The sequence below is a fragment of the Astatotilapia calliptera genome, chromosome 14 (genome assembly GCF_900246225.1).
Source record: "Astatotilapia calliptera chromosome 14, fAstCal1.2, whole genome shotgun sequence".
NCBI lineage: Eukaryota > Metazoa > Chordata > Actinopteri > Cichliformes > Cichlidae > Astatotilapia > Astatotilapia calliptera.
This window is the reverse complement of record NC_039315.1, coordinates 24,654,904-24,674,453: the sequence shown is the minus strand read 5'-3', so window position 1 is coordinate 24,674,453 and position 19,550 is coordinate 24,654,904. Positions and strand designations below refer to the sequence as shown.

At 39.6% G+C, this 19,550-nt stretch overlaps 1 protein-coding gene across 3 annotated transcripts in view; it reads right to left on the bottom strand.

Moving 5' to 3' along the window:
* kcnab1a (potassium voltage-gated channel subfamily A regulatory beta subunit 1a) overlaps positions 1-19,550 on the bottom strand; it is a 136,079-nt gene that overhangs the window by 37,145 nt on the left and 79,384 nt on the right. The window contains exon 1 of one of the 3 annotated variants that reach the window (XM_026191255.1): positions 11,300-11,304. The exons of the other annotated variants lie outside the window; for them this stretch is intronic. The gene's annotated coding sequence lies outside the window, so the exon portion shown is untranslated. Of the gene's footprint in view, positions 1-11,299; positions 11,305-19,550 lie in introns of those variants that run through there. 3 annotated transcript variants of the gene reach the window in all.

Genomic DNA, 19,550 nt, shown 5'->3' with positions numbered 1-19,550 from the left:
CGATGTACCAGTTCATCTATGTCCGAACGTTAATCTGGGCAATGACCAAAAGAATAAAGTCTACAGGATCCTGCAGGAGGATCTAGAAAATGTGGCTGAGGGAAAGGACATGTGGCTGCCACTGTGACTCGACTTGGGATAAGTGGAAAATAATGAATGGATAAATGATCCGTTTCTACTTGACTCTTAACAAATCTCTACTATAACATTTACCATTATACCTGTGACAAAACTCCTGCCTCCAGTACATCCTATAGGTTGGTTCTGAGATATGAGATAAACACCCTACTGCATGTACACTAGCTATTGTGCAAAATGATTTGAACGTCCTAAAACAAAGAGTAGGTTTCCAGAATAAAACTTTGACTTTCCTAAATAACAGCAAAGCTGCAAACTTACTTGAATTTACCTCAGGGAATATAAAATAAGCACAAAAAAAATAATCTGCATGTTTTGTAGAATTTTTGTATTTCTCCAGTAAAACACATAACTTCTCAGATCAGGTCAGGCGGCCTGGTGAGCTGACACAATATGTCCTCTCATTCAGCTTTCTGAGGCTTTAATTACATGATGGATAAAGGAATGACGGTGATGATGATATTAGATGAGACAGAGAGGAGGTTTGAAAGAGGAAGAAAATACGATTGCTCTCTATGCTCCATAGATGAAGTAAGAAAGTGATTTCCCCCACGTCAAAAGCTTCTTTCAAATGGTTCTTCATAGTTATGAAACCATTTACAGCCAGACGTAAATAACCAAGCCACCACCACCAAACACGCACATGCTAATGCAAACCAATACAGCCATCCTTTCCCATCAAATATTTATTGAAATATGAAACCTGCCCCCCCACAGTCACTTTTCCCAACAGATCTATCAAGCCTTCCCAACAATGAGCCTATTCATCTCCGCTTAAACATGTCTTCATTTGCCTGATGATGGACAGTAATGACTTTCTCTAATACCCCCGGCACTATAGGCAATATTATCCTCTCTCTTCTTCTGCCAAAAACAGCCTCTCTCTGTTTCTCTCCTGCAAGCCAGCAGTCCTCATCACAGATCTGTCACTGATTACCTCTCCCAGTATAGTAGTGAAAGGATCTGCAATCGGGAAAAAAGAAAGAAAAAATAGGTTGTATTTCAACTCTGCATTTTTAACATTAGTTTGTTTTTACTAGACAGCGGAGTGTAATTGGCCCGGAAGCATTGGGAATGATCTAAATGTGACAAAAGACTTTAGTGTCAGTGTTGCTTGTGCTTTAATCCCGTCATGATAATAATGACTAAGATGTCTGTTGACTGAGGCAGTGTCTAAGTTTGTCACCAGTCAGGTTGTATTTATTACTACGACTGGACTCATTTATTTTAGACGAAATAGCAGATAAAAGCTGGCAGACAGGAAATTTCCCTGAATTTGAAAGTAAACGACCGATAAATATGCCCTGCTGCAGCGGGTGGAGTAGGCAGTTATCATTTGTCATAATGACAAACAGAAAGCTTCCCAGATGATGTAGGAGACGTCTATGAGAAGAGGCGCATATAAAATCTCTATGCCAGTTAACTTCGCTTCCTAAACCTAACCAACTAGTTTTGGTGTTGAAATACACGGTGTGAAAATAACTGTGAACATCTGGCTCTTCAGTTCAACATATGCCTGCATATATGTGGACTTTTATTTACAGTGAAAACACCGATATCCTTCAGCAAAGGTGCAACTACTGCCTTTCTGAGCCGCTGGTACTTACAGGAAGATGCCCACTGGTGAAAAATATTGAAAACAGGTGGAAAGCACTTTAAAACGAATTCATACTTTCCTATCAAAACTTTACGAATTCATATTAGTTGAAATGTTTGCACCTTTTTCTCTTTATTTATTCATGTGCATGAAACACTTTTAAAACCCAAATCAATAAACACTGTACACTTTATTTTGAGGTACAACTGATTTTAAAAAGTGCATCACGAGGCAGCCTATCTGCTCTTGTTATTAGATGATGTCTAACAAAATAATTTCAGGTCTACCATTGGTTTGATGATATTGTGGATGGATCTTTTAAATAGATTAGTTTCACATTTGCAACCCTATTGCAAATTAAAATCAAATTGCTTCTCGTGATATGCAGAAACAGTAATGAGCCACAAGAGACTGGCTGACACACTTCTCCATCGAGTGTAAAACAGTCTGTGAGAAAGAGAGACAGAAAGAGAGTGTCAGAGAGAGAGGGGGGACGACGACGAGGCACTGGATGCATGCCTAAAGGCCACCTGAGCTCCGGATAAAGTAGGTTACAATGTTACAGTAATCACACTAATTCTGGCAGCATACGTTGTTTGTCTGTGGCATCGCTTAATGGAGACATCCCTGTTTAAGTGCTTTAGTTTCTTGTACTTGTATCTGTAGATATTGCAGCACTCAGATCAACTCCTTTGCATGTCATTTTTCCACATATTCTCACATATGCCCTGACCTTCACATTCATCTCCATTTGTACATTTTTTTTTACAGCTTGTCCAGTTCAGGGTTACGGAAAAAAGCTAGGCTATACCCTGGTCAAGACACCAGTCTCTCACAGGGATAAACACAGTGAGAGACAAACCAACTCACACCTACAGTATTGTGCAAATGTCTTGAGTCACTCTTCCTTATATATTTTTAGAAAAATGGGGGGAAAGGTGCAGTGATTTACTAAAATGTGAGAAACATATATGAAAATACAGTGTAATATTTGATATGACCACCTTTATTCTTTATTTATTCCATTATTCTTGTCTTCAGGAGTAGTTCTCCAAGCATTTGAAGGACATTCAAAGCTCGTCTTTGGTTGTTGGCTGCCTTTTGTTCCGCCCTCAGTCAAGATGATCCCACTCTGCTTCAATGACACTGAGGTCTGGACTCTGGGGAGGCCAATCCATGACTGATAGGGTTCCACTGTGTGTTTTTCTATCCAGGTATGCTTTCACATCATTAGCGGTGTGTTTGCGATAATTGTCATAGTGAAGAATGAAGCTGTTTCCAATCAGATGCTTTTTAGACAGTATGGGATGTGGATATCATACTGGTTTTCTGTGTCCAAATTACACAAAATTTGAAAAGATCTCCAACACCACTGGCTGATTAGCAGCCCCAGTCGATGACAGAGCCTCCACCAGGCTGTAGATGGCTCCTTCATACATACTTTCATTAATTTGAACAAAAATCTTCTGTAATTTGGTGTACATCAACTTTTTCTCCCTGTTTCCCTGATTAAGAATAGTTTCTTGGCAGCCACTGAGACCATTTCTGATGAGGCTTCAGTGAACAGTAGGTGGAGATCTTGAGGGCCTAATGTATTTCTCAGGTCCTGTGTCAGGTCTTTGCCTGATTTTTTTCAAATTTCCATGGGAGACTAGGGTTGGGCGATATGTAAAAACTTTCCAACCAACAATCTTAAGTCCAATAAATGATGGGCAGAGCAATGTAATCATGCACGGACTGATCCAGATATGGATGAACTAATTGCCCCCAAAAAAATAATGTTGTCAATTTGGGATTTCTTTGGCTTTAAACTGGATGAAAGATGTAAACCCAAGGATGCAACCGAAGCGGTGTGCCACTTGTGCTCAAACATGACTACCTTGCATGGGCATGTATGTGTCCACTATCCGAACACTTTCTGAACATAGGCTACTTCCTTTCTTTCTTTCTGTTATGAGTTTGAGTAAATTAATCGCTGCATTTGGGCACACTCTGAGGAGGGTGCATTTGCTCGCAGATGGAAGAGGGTGCTGTTAAAACAGCGCCATAATTTTTTTTTCTGTTGACTGCTTCTATTAGCTCCATCATTATTAGCAAACTTTCTCATGGGCAAATAAATAAATAGCCCTTGTAAAAAGAATCGATAGTCAATATATCTGCCAGACTATGGGAGAAATTGCATACTGTGCTGAGATATGCCAAGTTGTGTGCAAGTTGATTTGCTAAGTGTTAGGAAATCAAACTCTCAAACTGTGTTATCTTTGGCATTTGCTGTAAATTCAACAAAATGGAAATACATTGTGTTTTTGTCATAGAGCAAGTGCCTCAAGATGCAAGAATTATAATAGTTTATTTGCAAAGTTGGTTGTTTTGTGTAGACTGGTTCATCTCTCAGATCTCTCAGAGATCATCGAGAAGTTTCTTAACAAACAAAACAATAAACCTCTGAAAATGTCAGGTATAAAGAATGGACTGAAAATGAATGAAAAAGCAGCCAACGCCAAAAGGAAAAAACTATTGCTCAATACCACTTTTGAAAAGTCTTAAAACCCTGGAAAGAAAATATAATGAAACAAGGGGTACCTCAAGACTTTGTGCAGTACTGTAAAGTCAAGTTACAATCACCAGTTAACCTAAAATGCCTGTCTCTGAAGTCTGAGTACCAGAGAGAACACACCCCCATACAGACATACAGGGGTGCGGTGACACCGCTGTGTCCCATGTAGTAAATTGATCAGACCTTGTTTCCACCTCTCTGTTACTCAGTTATTTAATTCTAGATTAAATTAGAACAAAAAATAAGACATTTTATTTAAAACACATTTAGATGAAGCAAAGTAATTACAGAAACATGCATATATATAAATAAAGTGTTTTGCCAGTAGAGAAAAAGATCGGTTTGAACTATGTAAACTAAAAATATGCAGCGTTGTGAGTCATTTAAAAGCATACTGTATAATCACATTGTTGCCATGAGTCCTCCTCCTCTGACACAAACCAACATCGTTGCTGTCCTCTCACTTTCCTTTCACCTCCCACTTACGTGCCACCATCTTTTAAACATTAACTCGCTACACGTTTCTTCTGACTGCATGCGTCACTATCGATCACATGTTCAACGGTGAAGCCAAAGTAGAAAATGTAAAAAACAGAACATAGGGATAGATACTGTACTGTATGTGCTCCTTTGTTTTGTTTTTGTCACAGCTGGAACTGAATCGTTTTTTTCTTGCGTTCTCGCCATCTGTCCAACAACTCGATTCATCTTTGCCGACTTAGCTTCACCATGAAGAGTAACTGGGCCAAGTCCTGTTAGTTATTTTTTTCTACACTGAAATATGAATAAATAAATACAAGTAGGAAGAGTAAATGAAAATGTATGATACTATATAAGCTTTGTGTGTGACATGCACATTTACAAGCAAGCAAAGTACTAATATGCGCTAATTATGTCAGTGGAGATTAAATAGAAACCGCTTTAAATAATTACCACGCAGTGTGGACTTACTGTGTTGCCTATTTTAACTGGTTCCTTGTCACAAAGAGAGCAATGATAGATTAAAAGACTTCATTTTAAAGATGAAAATTTCCTGAACCAAATCAATAAATGAAGGAAAATGTCACACTTTTATGGGACTAACTGAACACAAGTTTGTTCAGCTGTGTGCAGAAATCTTGAGCCAATCTCATTTCTTTAGATTAGAAAAATGGGACATTGAAACATGTGCAAACATACAGTACATATACAGTATAACAAGCTTAAAAGTCTTCATTTATCACCAGAGCTTGAGCTCTCTTACACAACCTCTCTTGTCTTAAACAGTCTTCAGGAATAGTTCTCCAGGCCTCTTGCAGGACATTCAAAGCTCGTCTTTGGATTTTTCTGCCTTTTTTTCTGATCTCTGACCAGATGACCCCACACTGGTTCAATATTGCTGAGGTTCTGAGGAGGTCAATCCATGACCGATCGTAATCCTTTGTGTGTTTTTCTATCCAAGTATGCTTTCACTGCAGGGCAGCGTGTTTGGGATCAATGTGCCTTCCAGGTGATACTTTTCTGCATTGTAAGTCCATCAATTTTGACAAGATCCCCAACACCACTGGCTGAAATGCAGCCCCAAACCACAGATGGTTCACCCCAAGAATTAGGTTCCCTTTTTATAGGTCAGTGTCGTGTTGTTTAACATTAAAAAAAAGGAAAATGGTCAGGTAGGAGGACGAGACTGAAAATGAGTGAAAAACTACTCCACTGGAGAACTAATATCTTAAACCACAGCCTTATTAAACCCTTTATGAAATAAACAGTAATATTTGTAACTTCTAATACTTTTGTCCCAGAAAAGGAACAAACCAACCAACATGTGTGACCACAGATCTCCATGTTACTGTTATGTAGTGTCCTTAAGGCTGCAGCTCTAACACAAATTAATAATTCATTTTTTCTTTCTAATATTGTCTACTACTGTGGAGCTCAATTGGAAAACGTACCGATGCCCGTTATTGCAGAAAAAAGAGGCTAATTCTGTTTTTATGTGGAAATATGCTCACGTGTGCCCTATACATACATGTGCGTGTGTCTATACATCCATTTGCATCAGCTCACATGTTGTGCCTGCTAGTGGGTCCATCTGAGCGAAAATGTTTCCGTGCACTATAGATCAGTGTCGTGTTGTTGGCATATGTTGGTGCATACACCAAGGAGCAGTCTCAGCAGTGGGGTTATTCAATGTCGGTTAAAGCTTGAGCATTGAGTGGGTGGGGTAAAAAGGTAATGGGAGGAGCTCTTAAAGCCTGCACACAGACAGAGTAATGCAGCAGCCTGTGTATGGGAGCAATATAAAAGCTTTCACCTAGCAATGAGGGCGAAATAATACGACTAATAGGAGCAGCAGGAGGTGAACGTTCAGCCAATCAGTCTTTGGACAACTTTACAGTTGTGTGAGTGTGAAGAAATTTAAGGTTTCACCTGTGTGTACATAAGTGCATGTCTGTGCATTATAATAACACTCCTTAAGTTCCAACTGTCCATCCAGTTAAGGGTTGCGGGGTGGGGGAGGGGCCTATCCCAGCTCCCCTTTTGGCCCATACATATATACCTACAGAGATGTATACAAATAGGATCCTGGATCGGGTGCCAGCCCGTCCCCAACACATTCACACCTATGCGAAGTTTAGATTGAGCAGTTAACCAAACCCCACTAACTGCATGTCTTTGGATTGTGGGAGAAAGTCAGAGTACCTACACAGTCACGGGGAGAACATGCCAACGACACACAGAAAAGCCCCAGGCAAATGGTGGATTCAAACCTCGGACCTTCTTGCTGTGAGTCAACAGCGCTAACATCCAGACCTCCATGCTTTCCACTCTTTAAGTTTACAAATACAAACTCTTTTTCTGGCATGATTTAATGGACGTCCTGACTCAGAAACATAAGATATCATGGTCCTGGGTCTGACCCTGCGTTTTTGACTTTGGACTATCAATTGTTTTTTTTATCATCTGTAGGACTCCTCCTCAAATATCTCCCAGTTTCCCTGGTTTGGCTTTATAAACATTGTTCCTATGTTCGCTGGTTATTGGAGAGTTGTTTTCTGTTAATCACTTCCATCATCTGAGTCTACTTTTGGGGTCCACTCTCTCCACTACAATATGACTTGAGGATATGATAAGCTCTTGGTATGCTGCATGCTCTGTAAGCTACTTCAAGGGGAAACTGATTGAGAACTGGAAGAAAATTTGACACAAGCGAAACATGGACACGAGGAATGAGTTCAGCTCGCTGTACAAGGAAATAATAAAAGGACCTACAGTGTACTGTAATTCAGCCCCCACAATAGGGGAATACCACCAGGAGCTATAATGGATCAGACACTCCCATCTATTCAGCTCTGTTGGAACAGGATTGCAGTTGTAGTGATCCCCTTGTTATGAAAAAATACATACATGCTTAATTTTTCTCTTGAGGCAAATCTGCATTAAGTTAGATATTTAAAATGCAAATTACCAACAATTAGCTTCACGCTTACAGAAATGAGCCGGGAATATATATGCACAGATGTAATGGTGTTATTGTTGTACGTTTGCTCACGAGGGGCGAGAGAAATGAAAAGACGTGTGGATTCCGGTAAAAATCAGTAGGCACCGTTAACTGTGCGTACACGTTACTGGCACAGCAGAACAGTTGCAGAAGGACACAACCGGGCACAGCGCTGTGTGCGTCTGCAGTGACTCAGACTGGCTGCGTAGGCAAGGATACTCATCACTCAGGCCTGAATCATTCTGCCAAAGTCTCTGATCTAGTTGTTGTCAAGTGGCCTTCTTGTTCAGCGTTAGTGGTTTCCAAAGTATCTCGGGGAAAGAAAGGCAATTTCCACAAAACATGATCCATACCGCTACAGAGCCTCTGTTGGTGAGTCAGGTAATTCTCTCATCTGTTGTTCTATAATTTTTCCCTTTGCCATATTGAACCAAGCTGATATCCATCATCCCAAAACAGCACCCCACTCATGCAGGCGCAAATCAATTTCCCTTCAATTTTCAGAGGTGCTGACTGCAGATATTTCACGCTACTGTCAAAAACTATTCTATCTGCAGCAGCTTCAAGTGAAAACTAAGGACAGACTGTTGATGAAATCCTGAACTGAAATATATTTTCTTGTTAGTTTGCAATATTTTGATTTCTGGCAGCGCAGAAACAGAAATATTGTACAATTTTATGACAGACTGTATATAAAAACGTCATTTTGAAGCCTTGGATTTGGCATTTTAGATGTTCCCATCATTTTGAAACCAGACTTGACAAGCAAGAGTGGGCTCTAATGGAAAAACCAGGGACAAGGCAGGCTAACACCTTATGACTTATCAATTACAAGGCAGCCCTCCATCATAGCTTGCTTTATTGTCTATTTCCTGTAACAGGAACTGAAACTCCCAACTGAGACCATAAACTCGTGAGGGAAGTGTTCACTGAGGTCATAAACCAAGTTAGAAGGGGATGTTTTCCCTTCTTCTATACATTTCTATAAATCTGGACTTCTTTTTCAAAGCCAGGTGATTCACCCTCTCCTGGCCAATAGAGAAAGTGGATTTGCTTCACTTTTCAGGCATTCAGACAAGCAGATCAATATACACGTACTTACACATGCCCACTGTTTCAGAAAACTGCAAATTTGTTTGGATTTGTTATTTGAGAAGAACAAAATGAATCCATTTTTTTTCAAAGTGTCTAACAACAGATCTTTCTGGTTTAATTTCCCCGAACCTCAACTGTGGTCCTACATGACTCAGAGCCTGGGGGCAAAACAAAGCAAACACTAAATGAGATTTTTCAGTGATCCCACATTTTCCTTCAGCAAACACTGTACCCACACAGAGAGGCACACATGCATACACACAGGCGTGCACAGACACAAACACACACACCTTAAAGGCTGTTTCGTTGTGATGCTTTTGTTAACTGTTCTGAGATTCTGCACTACGATCGTGACTATATTAAAAAGGTCTCTTTCCTGTTGTTGAACACGGATTTCCACGCAGAGGGAGAGAAAATGAAGATGTGGATAATAAGAGCAGACAAAAAGAGTGGCCGACCAACTGACCCAGAATTAGTAGCAGTGTATTTACTAGAGAAATTATGTCAGCAAGCTTCTTGTCTCGTTGTAATGTGCCACATTAATCAAATAACATTTTACTAAGTTTAAAAAATATTTTTTTAAAAATCACAGATTTCAGCATCAGCCAGAAGACAGACACACACACACACACACACACACACACACACACACACACACACACACACACACACACACACACACACACACACACACACACACGTTTTGATTATGAGCTTTCAAACGTGGTAGTCTTTTCTTTTTTAATTTAGTTTCCAAATCACAACAAATTACACACAAACCTCTGAAGTATTGACAAAACAATGAAAAAGAAAGCGATTATTTAAAATCTGTAAACATGAGGTGGATGATCAGTGCAGCGCTGTGCCAGGTGAGGCTGATGCTCCATTGTGAGCATGGGGATAGAGGGGTACACTGCTGTAAGCATCTGAAATTTATGTTTTAGTGTTTCAGACGACTTTTCTTTCACTTCTATAAACTTAACAACTTAAATCGAATCTCTGCGTACATGTCGCTCTGCTTTTGCTGCTATAAAATATCCATCTCACCGACTCGGAGTAACAACAAAATTGTGATCACACCACCGTTATGTATTTGCAGACCTTGTAATTTACTGATGATTTCTATCACTATGTGCTTGGAATAATGTTGTGAAAGGGTCTCTGATGTTTTTGGGGTTTTTTCCATATTAACTCCAAGAGAATCAGTTGCACAGGTTCAAGCTCCCGGCTTTGCACAGGAGTTTGTGCTTTAACATGAACAGCTGGTCCAGCATCATCGGCTGGATGATAAAAACATAATGCAAGATTAACATGTCAGACTAAATTATCATATATATTAAACATTATTTGTTGGCTAAACTCAAATAGGTTGTTGTGAATTTTGCATTTCACAGGCTTTTAAAAACGACAGCCACTGCAGATTCCCATTGGATCCAAATTAAGGATGCCACTTGCAACATTCCCATTATCAGACTTGGAGAAACACTAATCCTGTTTAAACAGGGATTAGCATGTATTTCTGCCTGAAGTTCTCTGCAACTAAATGAGGAATTAACAAGCTTCATACAAAATAACACATTTTCACACTGTAACAAATAACATTTGGGACATCTGGGGCACTAAAGTCCATTTTTACACCGAAATCTTGATTGAAACAGTCTGTCAGACACACCAGAGTGCACACATACAGATGAGCCTAAAAGCTGTAACGACTGCTGGCAGAGAGTCAAGACCTAGTTTTAACAGTTCACCCCCAAACCAAATTACCATTATTATTTTTATTTTATTTTTATGTTTCTCTGGCCTGCAGTGCTATTTATGCACTCCCATATGGAAAAGATATATATAAATCTTTGTTTTGTTTTTATCTGTCTTGTATGAAACTTGTATGAAAAGCATACAAGAGTGAAAACACATATAAGATCCCTTGAAAAATTATACAATGAAACTTGTATGTTTTGTATACTTAGTAAAAAAAATACATGAAAGTAATGAGAAAGTGGCCATTTTCATGAGTAAATCATATATGTTTTTACTATTTCTTTTCCATATGGGCTGTCCAGGCACGAGTTGCCAAGTTTTGTGGTTATCAGCTGTAGAGATGTCTGCTTTCACTTGGATATAATGGAACCAGATGGCACTTGCCTTGTGGCAAGCATCAAAAAAATCATTTGAAAGCCTCGGCAGAATGTCTCTTTTCAGAAATCATAGATGGAATTTTTCTTCTGCAGAGTGATACAGTTTCTGTGAGCACCACAGCCTGGGGATTATTTGAATTATGTGGCGAACCCTTTAATACAGAGGAACAGTAATGAGTTTGCAGTGTGCATTATTAAGATGTACAAATTAGGAGAAGTGTACCACATCAGCAGCTGTTAAATAAAACTCAGCATATCTGTCTGATGTCTAGAAATATGGCAGTTATTGCCACCTGTACAGCATGTCTGTTGCTGTGACAAGGACCACAAGGCTGATCTGTTTCTCTGTATTGAGAATCATCCCCGAGCAGCAGAGGATCAGCCAGCGACATAAGGACAGGACAAACAGAGCCACCTCAGATATACTGTATCTAAGTGGTGCTGTCACCAGATGATTTGTAGATCGAGTCCCTGAAGCAATTTGGAAAACACAAGCGAAGAAGTGAAATGAGCATACACGATCACTGCCAGCTGTGCACATATGAAGTGGGTGCACGAGTAAAATTAAAAATTAAATATGTTTTCCTTCCAACTGTAGACACCCTATCTAAAATGTACAAATAACAAAAACTCACCATTTAGCAATAACAAGAGGCTCTTTGTTGTGTTTTCTTTTAAGCTGTTTGTTCAACTAATCCTTATTGGCTGCTTTATACATTAATTAGGACTTCAATCAATAAAGGAGATTAATACATGGGCACACACTCACACACTTTCAGACAAGCCAGAGAGTCTGAAACAAAACAATAATAGTAATAAATCAAGAAATTTTACAAACTTTACTTTACAACAAAATTAGGAGCCCAAATGGAAACATACATCCTTTATGAGATCTTTTAATCTATAAAGACAAAGAGGCAACATTGCTGTCAAGCAAAAAAAGTTGATGTAATCTCCTATTCAGGCAGTCTAATTCATGCAGCCTATAGCAGGGAAACAATGGTTGTCCGATGAATGCCAAACAATTAGTCTAGACCTTTATTAATTATTTAAACATAAGGATTTCTTTCATCTACTGGGTCACGGTCGGTACGTTAGAGATGCATGATATCAAATTGCTATGCTACAAGGGAGAAACCTCAATATGTCTTTAAAAAGCACGAAGAAAATTACAGTAAATGATAAGCTGCTAAGCGACCAAGAGAAACGCTATGGAGGCATATCACGCAAAATAGACTACTTAGGTGTCCTGATGACTCTGTGTTGCTGAAGTCCCAGTTATTACTTATCATTCCAGTTAAAAACCATTGCAATATAAATAGATGGGTTTTTTTTAATTATTATTATTAGTTTTTATTATTGGTCTTAACTAGGAAACACAAGGACGTTGCTAAAGACATTGTCACTACTAATGGACCATATAGAATAACCAACTGCATGTATGCCTGTATTACTGTAACATCACTAATCAGGGTGGCACTGTGGTGTAGAGCTAAGCACTAACATGCATGTGTCTTTGTCTGATTCTAAAGTAGCTGTAGATGTCTGTCTGTTTGTGTTACGCCTGTGATGGACTGGCGACCTGCCAGGGTGTACCCCGCCTCTCACCCAACGACAACTGGGAGAGGCTCCAGCTACCCGACTACCCTGTGAGGAGTAAATCTGGTAAAGCTAAAGGTACGGTTTTCTGTGGTACTCCCAGCATAACTTAAAGAACACTTGACTCTTTGTAATAAAGACTACAGTCTGCAGTGCTTCGAGCACTTCTGCTACTTTTAGATCGCTCCCTGGAAGTCACATTTTCACTTGCGTTTCTGCATCTCTGATGTATGCTGGATCTTCTCCACTGTGTTTAAAATGTGACCTGAATTTCCGTCCGGGACGAAATTGCAAAAAGCCAAATCTGGCAAATCACACTAAACTTTTCAATGCACTTTGAACGAGTGCAATGGCATGCAACAACAGTTCTGCAGATTCTTCTCACTGAGGAGTTTTCAGTTGAAATTAGCACTGACAGTCCAACCCCAGGGAACTGAGGACCACCTGGCCCTGCACCTGACCTGATGTGCTGCTGGGGCCTGGCTCTTATTATCACTGATGATCCTAAACATGAAAGTTGGGTCAGCTTGACATGAACGTTCACTGCAATAGTCCAGATGTGCTTCTGCAAGTGGTTAGTATACAAGGAAGAACTCTAAAGACAACAGCAGGGCTGAAAAGTGGTTCAGAGGTGCACAAGGAAATGAGTTCAAAGAGAATAGAAGCAAAATTCAAACCAGGGGTGCTTTTTGCTTTTGATCTCATGAAGAAATCAGCTGAAGATCTCCAAATGATGTCTGATGCCAAAACAAAGTATCTAGTTGTTTATTTTCCTGACCCAGAACAGAGAGACCCATGAGAAAGAAAACAAAAAGCTTTATCTTGGGGTAAACACACATTGTAGATAATCAGTTCACCCACCCTCTACTTGGTAAAAAAAAAAAAAAAGGAAAATAGAAGTAATAATTGTCTATAACCCTGTTTAAAACTCTCCCCAAAGAGACTGTCGCTGCTGAGTGGAACACATGCAAGCAAGGTTTCACTTCACCATGATTAAAGGAGGAGAATATATTCACTTTAATAGGCTGCGATGACCCTCGGGGGTTTCCATCATGGGTAAAGCTGTAAACTAAAGTGGAACAACTTACACAATGAAACACCATCAAAAATCACTGACGGCCAAAAAGCTCGCATCTGCAAGACACAAAAGTAGACATGCAAACAATCTGCAAGCTGTTGAATAAACACACACAATCGCATATGCAAGCAATAACGAGACAAATCGCAGCGTGTCAAAAATCTCTTTCAAAACATCCACAACATAGTACTGACACAAGTTCAGAAACTGAATTGAATTTTACTCATGTGGAGAAAAGTCAAAGCCAGCACATTTTCTAGCGATCACAGTGCTTGTTGGGGGAACTGAAGTGTGTGGGCCACAATCAGTAAATCCTTCAGAACAGCCGACCAGAAATGCTCTGATGGGATTTTCTTTAAGTTATCGCTTTATAGACTTGATTGAACACATGTGCACACAGACTCTCACACCACTAACACGAGTACAGGCGCAGAGCCACATACAGACATACCATAAATTGGTGGACACTCCCACATACAACTGCATGCGCGCGCGCACACACACACACACACACACACACACACACACACACACACACACACACACACACACACACAGATAGTACTGCGAGTGCACACACTGTTAGAAGAGCATCTTAATAAATGTCATAAAGCTGCTGTGGAGCGTAAAAGTCATAATATACCAGCACAGGCTTTTCTAAGAAACAGTCAAGCCTGGCCGGTTCTACGTACAGCACATTATTATTACTCACTGCTGTTTCCACGCCGTTATCACTGCATATTTATAGTTCTAATAAAAAAAGAAAACCGAAATGAGCTATGATTCTTAATCATACTTTTTCATAGATATAAAAAAGGTGGAAATGTCTTTTCACACAACAAAACTGAGGCTCTGTAAACTGACACTGCTCAGGGGGGAAACCCAATCAAATTGTATCAGATTATGGTTTTTGTTATTGTTCTAAATCTCTCTGATAACCTTTATACTGAACACACTTAGAGCTGCATAACGTTTCTTTTATTTATCTGTAATATATCTTTCGCTAGGTTGTCTAATTAATTGATAAGACCCTATACTGTATACTGTGCAGTGTACAAGGAGACCGGCTGACATTCAGACTGCTTCACTATTTAAATTCAGCCTCTGTGTCCCTTTGAAGGATCAACAATTGTCTTCAGCGCTTTGATTCAGTTCTTCACAAACTAAGTTAACCTTTGCTAAACTAAGGTTGACTTTACAAAAGGTTTACAGCTTAAACACCGTGAGAAAAGTCGAGCATTCACTAAACTGACATAGAAAACAAGATGCATCCAGTACCGTGTAACTGAAGCTGAAATCTGCACACCAGAATTATTCAATATATAGGAAAACTTGTGTTCCAGCACTTATGCCTCCTTGTAATACTTTCTAAACACTTCATGATTGATTTGGGCACAATAGAGTTTCTCAAATCTGCTAAAATAAATGTCAGTTAGTCGATATGTCGGTGAGTCTAGCATGGAAGTGAATTAGTTTATGTAAGTCCGGCAGCATAGTCACCAGAATAAAAAGGCTTGTGGTGCTTCCTTACCATGGGATCAAGCTTTCTTAACAAGCCTGCACCACTTGTACCTCACTTCATTAAGTACACCTTACTAGCACTGGATTAGTCCCTCTGTTGCCTTCAGAGGTCCTTGTATTCTTCATGACATAGATTCAACGAGGAGCTGGAAACATTCCTCAGATGACAGCATCACACAGTTTTGTCAGCTGCACATCCATGATGTGAATCTCCTGTTCCACCACATCCCAAAGGTGCTCTACTGGACTGAGATCTGGTGACCGTGGAGGCCATTTGAGTACAGTGAACGCATTGCCATGTTCAAGAAACCAGTTTGAGATGATTTGAGTTTTGTGACATGGTGTGTTATCCTGCTGAAAGCAGCCATCAGAAGATGGGTAGACTGTGGTTACAAAGGGATAGATATGGTGGGCAACAACACTCAGGTAGGCTGTGATCAAAGCTCAGCTGTTACTAAGTGGCGCAAAATGTGCAAAGTGAAAAAGCACCAGCCTTAAGCATTGATACAAGGAAGGAAGGATCCATGTTGTTTCTGACCCTACCATCTGAATGTTGCTGCAAACGGAGAGACTTATCCAACCTGGCAACCTTCACACAAAGCCTATGCTTCGTCAGTTTCATGTTCTTAGCTAACAGGAGTTAGCTACAGCAGCCCATCTGCTTCTAGGTCTGACGTGTTGCATGTTCAGAGATGCTCTTCTGCATACCTTGGTTGGAACAAGTGGTTATTTGAGTGACTGTTGCCTTCCTATCAGCTCAAAGCAGCCTGACCATTCTCCTCTGACCTCTAACAACAGCTTTCTGGATATTTTCTCTTTTTCAGATCATTCTCTGTAAACAATAGAGTTGGTTGTGCAGGGAAAATCCCAGTAGATCAGCAGTTTCTGAAATACTCTGGCCACCTGGCACCAACAACCATTCAAAGTCGCTTAAAAAAAATCACCTTTCTTCTGATGCTCAGTTTCTTATCCTGCATAAAAAATAACTTTACTCCAACAAGCCTTTCTTTAAAATTATTTTGCATGTGTGTCTTGCTTGGCAACCACAATATGCCTGACAGTCAAGAACTTTTCATTATCCTTTATTCATCCAGGTAAAGGTCTCATTGAGATTAAAATCTCTTTTCCAAGAGAGACCTGGCCAAGAGGGCAGGTTTTTACACATCACAAACTCTTTATTTGATTACCTCCCTGCTTATTTCATAGAGGTATAAAACATCGGGGGAAAAAATGTGAAATTTTCACTTTTTATCCTTACAAATGGGTTGCCAGATTCGGTAATAAAATCTTGCATCCATCCACATTATTCATTGCTTCCTGAGCCAGCAGCACACTGCAGCAGACCTACTCTCAGGTTATACTACGCCTTTCCGTTCTAGTTTGTTTTCTGTTTTATTTGAGATTCGCAAGTTTAATTTGATGATATTTGTTAATGATCTTTGTTTTTACTCTTTAGCTCACTTAACTACAGCATGTGGAATAAAGAACATAAGGAATTAAGGAGATGACCTTTGGTGAGTTCATAAAAAGTACAGAACATGGTTTAAATTCTGTTTTGCCTCCAGTGCTATCCTTTAAACCAGTCGCCAAACAGAACAAAAAACAGAAGCTCCACAGCGTCCTGCCACATTATTCTGACACCTGCCTTTTGCAACACCACCCTACTTCCCACAGCTTTGGGCCAACTTCTGCACAAACCTGCTAACTACTAGCCAAACGGCAGGAAAATTTGAAAAATTGTGACACAAACCTTCAATTTCAGAATAAAAGCTGTGCCTCACTACTACAGCCATCATGTTTCAATTGCTGCAACTTTTACCTTGAGGCACAATGGTCCTCATTTCTGGTTTGTGTCATACTTACTAGTGTTTAGCTAGTAGTTAGCGAGCCACTCTGCTAGCAGTTGTGCAGCACTGCAAGCAATTTGACAGAGTGACTCCCAGTAACCATTCACCAATTATTTGGGGAAAACACGTTTTTCCCGAGCAACCTGTTGTTGCCAGATGGTCATTGACCATCTCTATACCTGCTTGAATGGGATTTAGAAATCAGTTTGATACTGATGGCTATCAACCTCAACCAACTATTTGCAAGAAGTCAAGGGATTGTGGAGCAGGGAAATTGTTTTACTGCTATTGTTAAATAATCATCATCATCACCATTGCATTAATAATATAATTTACAGTATTGATATTGTATTCAGAGGTTTAAACAGTGTGTGTGTCTTTCAGAAAGACTAAGTTGCAGTTGACAGGAAGTTGCAGGCTTTGCAGAACTGAAACCGAAAGTTATTCTGAGGAGCAGGTTAGACGAGGCTATTTGAATTACTAGGTTATTCAAATTGTCTGTTATACTTTTATATTCTTTTATTAAGCTTTTAGTAGAGGTTCTTGATTAAAACATTTATTCAACATAGTACATGTAGTTTCAGTTAGGTTATTACACATAAGGATGAGCCTCTGGTCTGGTAAAAGGTCAGAAGTACAACGGGTGAGATGAGAGAGCATTTGAGGACGACATAGACACACACACACTCAGTTAGAGAGAATCATTTATAGGTGGAAGTTTAATCATGTTTTGCTTGGGGTTGCAAAAGAGCAGTTTGTCGCAGAACTGCTGCTGATGTGTCAAGATGACAAGAGAGCATCCGGCAGTGACAGGATGTACCTGCCATGAAGACGAAGACAACGTTCTTTTAAACTGTGTTAAAAGTCATTGTGGTTTTGATTTGACGTATGTATATATTCTGTCTGTGACGTATGAAGGGGCGTCATTAATTCAAACCCTGATGCTATAAAAATCTGTGTATGCTTTGATTAAGTCGAAGATCAATCCCTGTCTGCATGCAGACTGGTCTTCCCACGCCTGTATTCATTAAAATCAATTGTTTGACCAAGATATTCTGGACCAATGGTTGTTTGTACTCTCCTTCCTCAATTATGTGAACCTTAACAGGATGCATATTTTTCCTTCACAACTGTTCGCTAGCTGGCCTGTGTGACTTGGGCCTTAGCTGAACACCTAAAAAGAGGATTAATATTCAGATGTACCTTGTTATTATGCGTTGTATCCAAATATATTCTATTTTTTCATGTTTTTTGCTCATTGCAGCACAGTTATTCACCACCTCATGGTGGAAGTTCATTGTTTCAAGTTTTCCCACTGCATCAGTCTGCACCTGCTGATATCCAGTGAAGGGTATGGGGTTGATTACAGTCTCTTCAGATATATAAGGTATTAAGGTTCCCATCGTAAGGTTTGCCAGGTGTTCATACCACATCTTTATCTGAAGAAGTAAATGTGATAAATTAGGTTTCAGATAAAAAGTGCTTGCTAAGTGATATGAAAAGAATAATGCTGTGCTGGGTGATTAAACACTAATGAACCCTATAATCCATTTTTCACAAACAAAATTACATCATTAAAAATGCAATATCTGCTGGGATTCTGTTGACCTATTTGTAAGCAATTTAAAAAATTCTAATCTGGCTCAAAAACAGTGCAACATTTTTATTAAAGAAAGCTTATGGTGTATATCATACCATACCTTAAAGCACACACTCACTTATACAACATCAACCCTTTCCGACACCAGCAAACTATGGGAGAAATGGGGATAATTATAGAGGAATTATAGAACCAGGACAAAGGAAGGGGGTCATTTAGTAAAGCCACAATTAGTGTGCACAAATGTATCTCCATGCAGATGTCTGCAGAACTAATCACATGTTTCTTTAAAGGGAAACAAGCTGTGCTCACTGAATACTGTGGATTTGCACTAACATGTGGAACTGGAGCATGATAGAGAGGTGGACAGATGCAGGAAGAGATAAGGGAAAAGAGAAAACACACACACACTTCATCATTGCTCCTGTTAGTGGGTGGGATATATTAGGGAGCAACTGAACATTTTGTCCTGTATTGGAAGCAGAAGAATGCTATCTCTAAAGTATCTCCAAAGTATTTCCAAAGCTGAAGGTCATGTTGTGTATTCCTGATCTAAGGAAGAAACAGCTGTGATCCAACCACAGGGTCATTGGCAGACAAGGCTCATTGATACATGTAGGGAACAAAGGCTTTGATGCAACAGATGAGCAGTTCAAATTGTAGAAAAAGTTCTGATATAAAGGTGACAGAATACACAGTTCATTGCTGTTTGATATGCGGCTGAGTAGCCACAGACCAGTCAGGTTACCCAAGCTGACCCCTGTTCACTGCAGAAACTGCCAATAATAGACACTAACTGAAGTATGGAGTAATGGAAGAAGATTGCCTAGCCTGATGAATCATTTGTTTTGTTTCTTTTTTTTTTACATTGGGCTCACGTGTGTCACTTACCTGGGGAA